We start from the raw sequence: 12,500 nt of genomic DNA, 5'->3' as shown, positions 1-12,500 counted from the left end.
CAACGCATCTGTAGAAATTGTGCGACATACAGGCAAACAGGCAAGCATCAAACAACGTTGTATGGAAAGAAGTTTTTGGCGACCCCTGACCTTTGATGCTAATTCCCACCATATAGCGGCTCCATATGTGGCACAGGCCACAAATAAGCCACTATATATAGTGCGAACCGCACGACGTCCGAGACCCCAATCACTCCTTAACACGCGCTTGATCTTGCCGGCAATTCCTAACAATCGCTCCTCCACGTAAACCAAGTGAGGGTTGAAACACATCCTTTCGCCGATGGTCAATCCCAGATATTTGACTTGCGTCACATACCTGATATTGACCCCATTCATTCGGATAATCGGTGGACGAGCCGATGACAGTATGCCTTTCAAGAGCATTGTCACCGTCTTGTCAATCGATACTTCAACCCCCACACCTATACCCCAATTGTGAACAATTCCTAACAGTCGTTCACCCTTTCGTTCTAACTCCAATCGTGAACGACCGTCAACTAGGAGCAGAAGGTCGTCTGCATATGCACAACAACCACAAAGCGTTTCAAGTTGGCCAAGCAGAGAGTCCATCATTAGGTTCCAAATATATGGACCACAGATGGATCCCTGTGGGCAGCCCCGTTCTACCCTAATGTCCGCGCTACCATTCATTCCTACGATAGAGGCTTTTCTGTCCGAAAAGTAGCTCTGCCAGAGACTAATTTCCGGACAGCCAAGTTCCTCCAATCGTTGAATCACGCGATCCCAGATTAGGTGATCGAATGCCCCCTTGAAATCGACAAATATGCCAAGGACATATTTGTTGGCATTCTCCCGGACAGCACGCTGAACATACATCCAGGCGTCCTCTACACTACGTCCCTTCCTAAAGCCATACTGCCTATCCGACCTCAAATCCCTCGTTAGCTCCTGAAGCCGTTCCACCATAACCCTCTCCAGTACTTTACCCAGCACTGGAAGAAGACTGATGCCCCGATAAGATCGTGGATCACTCCTAATCTTATCAGGTGACTTCAGGAGAGGAACAACCCTAGCACTTTTCCACTCACGTGGAAAATACCCCTCACAAATGCACTTATCGTAAATGACCTCCAAGTATTCCGGAATGAACTTCCACAAGCTTTTGCACAACTCTCCGTTCAAACCATCAAGACCTGGGGATCGTTTAGACCTAACCAGGCTAAAGGCATATCCCAACTCCCCATCATCAAGTGGAGGAACCGGTACCTCTTGTGCAAGAGGTGCCAGCTCCTCAGCCCTAGGAAAGAATGCTCCTAACAGAACCCCTGCACACTCACTCCATGTTGATAACACAGTGTCGTCAACACGAAGAGAAGTGATGTCCTCCCTCCTACGACCCCTACAAATCCTTAAGACCTGACCCCAGGGGTCATCCCTATGCTCATTAACGAACCCCCTCCACTCCTCTTCTTTGATTTTAATTAGCATGGCCTTATACTCATGCATCGCACAACTAAAATCGTTCCTAATCTGGGCCAACCTATCCGAATTTGACCGCCGAGCGCGTTGAAACTTCCGTCTCAATCGCCGGACAGCCCTCCTCTTCAGGGTTAATTCCTGCGTCCACCACTTTATTTTCCTAACCCTAAAATCCTTATATTTCTTCAACAACCTATCGTTCACTCCCCAGACCAATTCGTACAACCGAGCAATTTGCTCGTCCACCCCCAGATTTTCAAACTCACTAAGCGGTATGTCCAATACCGCTTCCCTAACACACTGTCCATATTGGTTCAAGTCGATACCAGAGGTACGCCATCGCCGCAATGGACTTGCATGCGTCGAGGGAGGGGAATTAGGAGTAACCATAATTTTAATCAAATTATGATCGCTCAATCCCCACCCTCCCATAATCTCCCACCTAAAACTGAACGCCCTATTTGCTGCCTCATTGATCAAGGACACGTCAATGTCGCTCCCCCCTCTAGGACCATGAAATGTGTACCACACGCTTGGCTCATTTAGGATGTGGAGGCTGTTAGCGGCCATCCATTCGCTTAATGCCCGACCCCGAATGTGGCTCCGATATCTGTGCGCCCATCGAGAAAACTTGCTAAACCACATCGAGGACGTGGCATTCGCATCCATCCCTAGGATAAATGGGCTACCACTCGCAAGGAGTAGTAGGTTATCCATGTATCGCAGATAAGGCTCTATAGGTTCCCTAAACTTACAATACATGCTAGCAACAATCAGTCTACCGAACACCCCCTCTACAGAAACACATACACCCTCTTGTGACGAATCCAAAACTATGCAGTCATAGCTTGGGTCAGTCACAACTATTGCAGCATTACACCTAAGGTCCGTGTAGACCCTGAAACCCCCAGGAAGACCACTTACCATTCCAAAATTGGTGGCGTATGGCTCCTGGAGTAAGGCGATGCTGCACCCAGCCTCTATCATGCAACTCCCTAACTCGCACATAACTGCATAAGAATTCTGGCAATTTAATTGAAAAATCTCACCCATTAATGTCTGGCGAGAGCACGTCCGACAACCCCACAGTAAATCGGACAGGCAGCCGACATCATGAGATGTCCAGCTGGCCTTCCTTTAAATGCACAGTTGCGACAATGGGGGGCATTGACGCAACTGGCTGCCTTGTGGCCCTCCTGACCACACCTCCGACAGACGTCGGCCTTGGCCCTACATTCTGCCACTCGGTGATCAAAACCCATGCACCGGAAGCAGCCGGTCACGGGACTATCCGCACGGACACGGAAGGAGAACCACCTCACGTAGCACCTACCCGCATCTAGGAGGGTGGACATTAGTTTGTCCGTACCCTCTAGGACAACATTTGTCCTGCCATCAGTCGCCACCTTCCAGGGACGACTGACCATCCTCACGTCCGTCTTTTTGGACTCTGGGCTGAACTCCCGAAGGTTCAGCCGAAACAGCTCCTCCATGAATTCTTCATGGGATATCTCCGTATGTACACCCTGTACAACAACCCTGGGGCCCAACTTTTTATTGACGCTAACGTCCAACCCTACCTCACCGAATTTGGCGTTGCTCGCCACTTTCTCCCTCTCAGCAACAGAGGGAGTGCGTATCACTACGCCACCCCCCTTGATTGACTTCACATCATGGACACGAACGCCCAGTGAAGGACCCACCTCCTTAACGACTTTGTTTATGACTTCCTTTGAGGAAGTCACAGGAGCCTTGCTCCTCACCACAACCGACCAGGTTTCCACTGGTTTCCTCACCGTCGGCGCAATTGCCTCCAGCACGGGTGCTGGAGGGGCAGGCGCCGAGGGAGCAGCAGCAGCCGCCCCTGCTGTGCTCCGAGGGACAGAAGATGTCCCAATACCACCCTTCAAACCCTCAATTTGCCCACGAAGATGAGCATTTTCCGTCAGGACACTCATAAGGATCTCCTCATATTTAGAGGCGATCCCTACGAGTTCCTTCATCGTTGTGACTTCGAGGCTTTTCGCCCCGAACACAACCTCGTTCAACTGGGCTGTTACGGCTTTCATCGCCGTAACATGGCCCTCAACCCCAATAACACCCCCTTTACCCCCCTTGTTGCCCCCTACCTTGCTGTTTGGGCAACCTTGCCTGCTTCCACTGGCTCCGTCCTTCGCCGCAACCTTCAGTCCTACGGCTGCTTTTGTTGCAACCGTATCCAGCTTCTGGAGTACTCCATCCGTCCCGCTCTCGCCCGAGTTCGCCTGTGGTGGCGAACCTAATCGCGCCTTCCTCTTGGGTGGGGGCCGCGAGGGTTGCCCCACTCCGTCCTCATCGGTCGATGACTCCACCTGGACCATTGAAGGCCCGGAGTCTTCGCTCTCCGCTGGGGCTTTTGCCCCTCTCCTCCGTGGTGGAGGCATTTCTCCTACACTCGCGCACAACAAAAACACAGAACTTTCACTACCTGCACTGTACACAATGTTTGTTATGGCAGATGCCGCTATATCCGCACTGCTGGGAAATCCCACACTTTGTTCACTAATCCACACACTAGTTAATGGCCTAAGCCGCTATCCTTACACACTTTTGGGAATACACACGATGTGTATAATCCCTCACGTACCTGCTTACTGTGTCTATTTCACTACAGGCTACCGACAGACCGGAAAAACCGAAAAATTTTATCACTTTCAGAAATACTGAAAAATACTTTTAAAATCGCTTTTAAAAACTCGCAATGATGCGCAAACACGTCCGTTCACTTCGAGGTTCTACAAACGAGTGAGTAGATAGGGACAGTAGGAATCTCGTTAATCCATTCATGCGCGTCACTAATTAGATGACGAGGCATTTGGCTACCTTAAGAGAGTCATAGTTACTCCCGCCGTTTACCCGCGCTTACTTGAATTTCTTCACTTTGACATTCAGAGCACTGGGCAGAAATCACATTGTGTCAACACCCGTTAGGGCCATCACAATGCTTTGTTTTAATTAGACAGTCGGATTCCCCAAGTCCGTGCCAGTTCTGAATTGATTGTTAATTGATAATCGTTATAATTAAATAAGAATATATATCTTGCGATATAATTCTTATAAAATTTTAGCAAGAAAGTTCCACAATTGGCTACGTAACTACTATCCGGGGAACAAGAACCGAAATTCTCTATTTACCCAGAACGAGTACATAAACCATGGTATTGCTTCCCAATCAAGCCCGACTATCTCAATCTTCAGAGCCAATCCTTATCCCAAGTTACGGATCTAATTTGCCGACTTCCCTTACCTACATTATTCTATCGACTAGAGACTCTTCACCTTGGAGACAGCTGCGGATATTTGGTAACGGCCTGTTGAGAAGTATGGCGTAACCCCACCATAAATTTTCAAGGTCCGAGGAGAAAATATCGACACAACAGTAAATGTCATGCTCTTCTAGTCCATCTACCATATCTCTCTTCGAAAGACTTCCATGGTAGTACGACTATAAAACAGAAAAGAAAACTCTTCCGATACTCTCGACGGCTTCTTTATGGTCGTTCCTGTTGCCAGGATGAGCACAAGGCCCATTTTTAATAACAAACGGATACTCAACAGGTTACGGAATTGGAACCGTATTCCCTTTCGTTCAAAATTATTCAAGTGTTTAATTACTATGAAGAAAACATAATAATTATATATTCTCAACAATTCATTAAAACTTGAAAATTTTCGGCTTTCGCCTTGAACTTAGGACCGACTAACTCGTGATCAACCACTGTTCACACGAAACCCTTCTCCCTTCAGTCCTCCAAGGTCTCATTCGATTATTTGCTACTACCACCAAGATCTGTACCAATGGCGGCTCCATGCAGGCTTACGCCAAACACTCTAAGCACACCATTGTACCCTCCTACTCACTAAAGTTTCAAAAATTTATAATCCAACCGAAATTGTATTATAAATCATGTACTTTAGCGGTAATGTATAGGTATACAACTTAAGCGCCATCCATTTTAAGGGCTAGTTGCTTCGGCAGGTGAGTTGTTACACACTCCTTAGCGGATTACGACTTCCATGTCCACCGTCCTGCTGTTTTAAGCAACCAACGCCTTTCATGGTATCTGCATGAGTTGTTAATTGGGCACCGTAACATTACGTTTGGTTCATCCCACAGCGCCATGTTCTGCTTACCAAAAGTGGCCCACTGGGCACATTATATCATAACCTCAACCTTCATATCAAGAAAGGTGAGGTTCTTACCCATTTAAAGTTTGAGAATAGGTTAAGGTCGTTTCGACCCTAAGGCCTCTAATCATTCGCTTTACCAGATAAGATTATTTTACATAATATTTAAATGCACCAGCTATCCTGAGGGAAACTTCGGAGGGAACCAGCTACTAGATGGTTCGATTGGTCTTTCGCCCCTATACTCAATTCTGACAATCGATTTGCACGTCAGACACTGTTTCGGTCTTCCATCAGGGTTTCCCCTGACTTCAACCTGATCAAGTATAGTTCACCATCTTTCGGGTCACAGCATATATGCTCAAGGTACGCTCCAGTTAGAGGTATAAATAATAATAAATTATCATTATACATAACTATATGGAACGCCCCGGGATTGAATTAATAGTAAAATATTTCACTAAAAATTAATCCCATTATATAAAAGTTAAGTTAATTTCGCCATTAGGTTTAATATAACCCAATGACTTGCACATATGTTAGACTCCTTGGTCCGTGTTTCAAGACGGGTCCCGAAGGTATCCTGAATCTTTCGCATTGTTAATCATATAAATGCATACAATTAATATTAAAATCAATGATAATAATATTATTGTAAAATTCAAAAGAATTTAAGCATTATATATGTAAAATCTATCAACACTTTATCAAATCATCAGTATTTATTCTATGTTAATAAGCTAAAAGCAAATTAATTTGAATAAACTTAACACCAATGATCTTTTGATAAATATTTTATTATGTTAATAGATTACAATGTCCTTATATGAAAAAAATGCACACTATTACTATAATATTATAAATATCACAGTTATAATGATGAATTTTTCATAATGGATATTCAGGTTCATCGGGCTTAACCTCTAAGCAGTTTCACGTACTATTTAACTCTCTATTCAGAGTTCTTTTCAACTTTCCCTCACGGTACTTGTTTACTATCGGTCTCATGGTTATATTTAGTTTTAGATGGAGTTTACCACCCACTTAGTGCTGCACTATCAAGCAACACGACTCTTTGGAAATATCTTTCTAGTAATCATTAACGTTATACGGGCCTGGCACCCTCTATGGGTAAATGGCCTCATTTAAGAAGGACTTAAATCGTTAATTTCTCATACTAGATATTAAGATATTCCATACACTGCATCTCACATTTGCCATATAGACAAAGTGACTTAGTGCTGAACTATTTTCTTTTCGCTCGCCGCTACTAAGAAAATCCTTGTTAGTTTCTTTTCCTCCCCTCATTAATATGCTTAAATTCAGGGGGTAGTCCCATATGAGTTGAGGTTGTATAAAAATATTTATATTTATTTTATATTTTAGCTTTTTGCTATTTTAAAGAAACATACATAATTATTTCTTAACACCAATATAATTTTCTTAATAATAAATATTCAATCTTTTCATCCCGTACTACTTACTTCATTATAACAACAATATTATTTTCTTGGTTTTTTACATTTAAGGCAATCCTAGAATAAAATAATATTTTATGCTAGACGTTCCTCTAAATGTATATATTATTTGAAATAATAATATTGAAATTTTATTGTTTTTGGGAATACTAAGATTCTTATTTATTATAAAATTTCGTTCAAATATGAGGTGTTCAAGAATATATTTTCTATATTTCTTTTTATGCTATTAATATTATGGATTGAAAAATACAATCCAGTAATATACCATGTGCTTAAATTCTTTTAATTGACTAAAAGAATAAGCAACTAATTTAGCATAGTCTTACAACCCTCAACCATATGTAGTCCAAGCAGCACTTTAAAATTAATTAAAGTACATAACAGCATGGACTGCAATATGCGTTCAAAATGTCGATGTTCATGTGTCCTGCAGTTCACACGATGACGCACAGTTAGCTGCGTTCTTCATCGACCCATGAGCCGAGTGATCCACCGCTTAGAGTGATAATTTTTTGTTTATTTTAATTTAACGTCAAGAGTTTTTAATTTATTGAAAGAATAACATTTCGTTTTCGTATATAATATATAAATTATTTTAAAACATCTTTCAATAAATTGTAATTTTCAACCCAAACATTTACAAGTTGCGCATGTCTTAGTCCAACAAAAACAGTAATTCCTTTTTTATTACATTTTATTTAATTTCTATATATTTTTAAGGAATTACACGTTAATGAGAACAAATTAACTTATCATTTATATTATTTTTATAAATAATAAGTACAACTATATATGTTTAAAGGTTTGTTGCGTTCAAATACAATGTATGCGATATAATTTTCATTATACTACAATACAAGGAGTAAAAAAAAAAAGAAAAAAAAGAAAAACATTCAAATAAATGAATGAAAAGAAAAAAAAGAAAATAATTTTTCTTTTTTATTCTTTTTTTGTTTGTTTGTTTGTTTGTTTGTTTGTTTGTTTTTTTATAATATTTACGGATAGGAACACAATAATGATCCTTCCGCAGGTTCACCTACGGAAACCTTGTTACGACTTTTACTTCCTCTAAATAATCAAGTTCGGTCAACTTTTGCGAAACAACCGTGAAACACAAGGCGTCACAGTGATCACGTCCGGAGACCTCACTAAATAATTCAATCGGTAGTAGCGACGGGCGGTGTGTACAAAGGGCAGGGACGTAATCAATGCGAGTTAATGACTCACACTTACTGGGAATTCCAAGTTCATGTGAACAGTTTCAGTTCACAATCCCAAGCATGAAAGTGGTTCAGCGGTTTACCCGGACCTCTCGGTCTAGGAAATACACGTTGATACTTTCATTGTAGCGCGCGTGCAGCCCAGGACATCTAAGGGCATCACAGACCTGTTATTGCTCAATCTCGTTACTGCTAGACGCAATTTGTCCATTTAAGAAGCTAGTGTCCTTATAATGGGACAAACCAACAGGTACGGCTCCACTTATATAAACACATTCAAACACTTGCACATTCAAGATGAACTCATGAATGAAGGCTATATAAGCTTCAACACCATAATCCTGAAAGCATCTATTTAATATATTTGAGTCTCGTTCGTTATCGGAATTAACCAGACAAATCACTCCACGAACTAAGAACGGCCATGCACCACCACCCATAGATTCGAGAAAGAGCTATCAATCTGTCTTACACGCTTATGTTCGGACCTGGTAAGTTTTCCCGTGTTGAGTCAAATTAAGCCGCAGGCTCCACTCCTGGTGGTGCCCTTCCGTCAATTCCTTTAAGTTTCAGCTTTGCAACCATACTTCCCCCGGAGCCCAAAAGCTTTGGTTTCCCGGGAAGCGACTGAGAGAGCCATAGTAGTAGCTACACCCAATTGCTAGCTGGCATCGTTTATGGTTAGAACTAGGGCGGTATCTGATCGCCTTCGAACCTCTAACTTTCGTTCTTGATTAATGAAAACATCTTTGGCAAATGCTTTCGCTTAAGTTAGTCTTACGACGGTCCAAGAATTTCACCTCTCGCGTCGTAATACTAATGCCCCCAAACTGCTTCTATTAATCATTACCTCTTGATCTAAAAACCAATGAAAGTAGAACAGAGGTCTTATTTCATTATTCCATGCACAAAATATTCAGGCATTTGGAGCCTGCTTTAAGCACTCTAATTTGTTCAAAGTAATTGTACCGGCCCACAACAACACTCGATGAAGAGCACTGAAGCAGGTTTAAATAGGAGGAATATATAAAAAATACATTGTATTAATTACATATAAGAACTCCACCGGTAATACGCTTGCATACATAAGGTAATGTACATACCACAATTATAGCTGTACTACCCGTATGAAGCACAAATTCAACTACGAACGTTTTAACCGCAACAACTTTAATATACGCTATTGGAGCTGGAATTACCGCGGCTGCTGGCACCAGACTTGCCCTCCAATAGGTCCTTGTTAAAGGATTTAAAGTGTACTCATTCCAATTACAGGGCCTCGGATATGAGTCCTGTATTGTTATTTTTCGTCACTACCTCCCCGAACTGGGAGTGGGTAATTTACGCGCCTGCTGCCTTCCTTAGATGTGGTAGCCGTTTCTCAGGCTCCCTCTCCGGAATCGAACCCTGATTCCCCGTTACCCGTTGCAACCATGGTAGTCCTAGATACTACCATCAAAAGTTGATAGGGCAGACATTTGAAAGATCTGTCGTCGGTACGAGACCATACGATCTGCAAGTTATCTAGAGTTCAACCAATATAACGATCTTACGATCGCTTGGTTTTAGCCTAATAAAAGCACACGTTCCAAAAGGTCCGTGTTTATTTTGCATGTATTAGCTCTAGAATTACCACAGTTATCCAAGTAACTGTTAACGATCTATGGAACCATAACTGATATAATGAGCCTTTTGCGGTTTCACTTTTAATTTGTTTGTACTTAGACATGCATGGCTTAATCTTTGAGACAAGCATATAACTACTGGCAGGATCAACCAGAATAATATTTTTTATTCATTTATATAATATTTTTTATACTATATAAATTTTTATAATGATATTTTCAATATTTGAAAATTAAGTACACGACATATACACAATGCAAAGGAGAACGAAATCGCGACAATAAATAATTATGAAATTTCTTCTACTATGGTCGGATTAAATAATTTACTTCATGTCATTTAAATTTCATATTATTGTATTATTTATTGCGGTCTTATTCGGACTTTGAGACTGTGTATCTTATCGTGAGAAAGAATTTTCGTTCTCTATACATATATAATATAATTATTAATGTAAGGACGATGTTTCTTCTTGTATTTGTTAAACTTTCAAATAATATCATTTTTTATACATTTTACTTTATTTCAATGCATATAGTGTATATATCTTTTTTTAAGAGTATATACGTTTTTCTTTTGATTTGAAATTAATAATTTCAATTCAATTATTTTTCATTTTATTTCATATATGATATGAAAGTATTCGAGCGTAATAATATAAATATTTAACTTTATTGAATTTTATTCTTTACCCACATATATTTTATGTGAATAGAAGAACAAACCCCAAAAAAAGTTAAATTAAAAAAAAAACGACTACATTATGTTAGGTATAGAAGAATAATCTCAATTAATAACATTTCATTATTAACAAAATTATTTCTATTTAAACCAACTGTAGCAAACCAGGAATAAATTTTTTTGCTCTCATTTATATATTACACTTAAATACTTTTATAAATATATGAAAATAATTTTCATATAAGTACTAAGTATGCAATTTCATACAAGTATTAAAATTTTCATACAAGTACTAATGTTGAAGTTTCATACAACATATATGTTTTCTGCCACGTACACCTCACCAACCGGAAATCGTATGGAGAAAATCTTTTTAACCATATAAAAGTTTTAAATTCATATATATACAAGTAATTTATATCATTTTCTATGAGCATTATGCTTATAAGAAATATTACAACATCAAAAATAGCTTAACATTTATTTTTTTTTTTAAATTTTTTGTACTTATATGAAAATTATTTAGTTGTATGAATTCATACACTTAGTACTTATATGAAAATTAGTATCTATATGAAAATTAATTAGTATTTATATGAAATTTATTAAGTATCTATATGAAAATTATTTAGTATTTATATGAAAATTATTTACTTGTATGAATTCATAAACTTAGTATCTATATGAAAATTATTTAGTATTTATATGAAAATTTTTTACTTGTATGAATTCATAAACTTAGTATCTATATGAAAATTATTTAGTATTTATATGAAAATTTTTAACTTGTATGAATTCATTAACTTAGTATCTATATGAAAATTATTTAGTATTTATATGAAAATTTTTAACTTGTATGAATTCATTAACTTAGTATCTATATGAAAATTATTTAGTATTTATATGAAAATTATTTACTTGTATGAATTCATAAACTTAGTATCTATATGAAAATTATTTAGTATTTATATGAAAATTTTTAACTTGTATGAATTCATTAACTTAGTATCTATATGAAAATTATTTAGTATTTATATGAAAATTTTTAACTTGTATGAATTCATTAACTTAGTATCTATATGAAAATTATTTAGTATTTATATGAAAATTTTTAACTTGTATGAATTCATTAACTTAGTATCTATATGAAAATTATTTAGTATTTATATGAAAATTATTTACTTGTATGAATTCATAAACTTAGTATCTATATGAAAATTATTTAGTATTTATATGAAAATTTTTTACTTGTATGAATTCATAAACTTAGTATCTATATGAAAATTATTTAGTATTTATATGAAAATTTTTAACTTGTATGAATTCATAAACTTAGTATCTATATGAAAATTATTTAGTATTTATATGAAAATTTTTTACTTGTATGAATTCATAAACTTAGTATCTATATGAAAATTATTTAGTATTTATATGAACATTTTTTACTTGTATGAATTCATAAACTTAGTATCTATATGAAAATTATTTAGTATTTATATGAAAATTTTTAACTTGTATGAATTCATTAACTTAGTATCTATATGAAAATTATTTAGTATTTATATGAAAATTTTTTACTTGTATGAATTCATAAACTTAGTATCTATATGAAAATTATTTAGTATTTATATGAAAATTTTTAACTTGTATGAATTCATTAACTTAGTATCTATATGAAAATTAATTAGTATTTATATGAAATTTATTAAGTATCTATATGAAAATTATTTAGTATTTATATGAAAATTATTTACTTGTATGAATTCATAAACTTAGTATCTATATGAAAATTATTTAGTATTTATATGAAATTTTTTTACTTGTATGAACGTGGTTTCGGCGTTTTGGCTCTTTATATGGGGTTTCGGCTCTTCGCAAATAG

General features: G+C 37.7%; 2 non-coding genes and 1 pseudogene across 2 annotated transcripts; all 3 read right to left on the bottom strand.

Moving 5' to 3' along the window:
- The window catches only part of LOC128923713 (large subunit ribosomal RNA), a 9,313-nt pseudogene extending 2,350 nt beyond the window's left edge, over nt 1–6,963 (bottom strand).
- A 453-nt stretch (nt 6,964–7,416) lies between these two features.
- Nucleotides 7,417–7,595, bottom strand: LOC128923718 (5.8S ribosomal RNA). Its single transcript, XR_008472449.1, has one exon. It is a non-coding gene; the product is annotated as a 5.8S ribosomal RNA (ribosomal RNA).
- Nucleotides 7,596–8,104: 509 nt separating this feature from the next.
- On the bottom strand, nt 8,105–10,094 carry LOC128923736 (small subunit ribosomal RNA). Its single transcript, XR_008472467.1, has one exon. It is a non-coding gene; the product is annotated as a small subunit ribosomal RNA (ribosomal RNA).
- Nucleotides 10,095–12,500: the final 2,406 nt, after the last annotated feature.

This window comes from Zeugodacus cucurbitae, unplaced genomic scaffold (assembly GCF_028554725.1).
Source record: "Zeugodacus cucurbitae isolate PBARC_wt_2022May unplaced genomic scaffold, idZeuCucr1.2 ctg00000026.1, whole genome shotgun sequence".
In the NCBI taxonomy this organism is placed as follows: domain Eukaryota; kingdom Metazoa; phylum Arthropoda; class Insecta; order Diptera; family Tephritidae; genus Zeugodacus; species Zeugodacus cucurbitae.
Note: the sequence above shows the minus strand (reverse complement) of the source record. Positions and strands in the feature narration are given on the sequence as shown.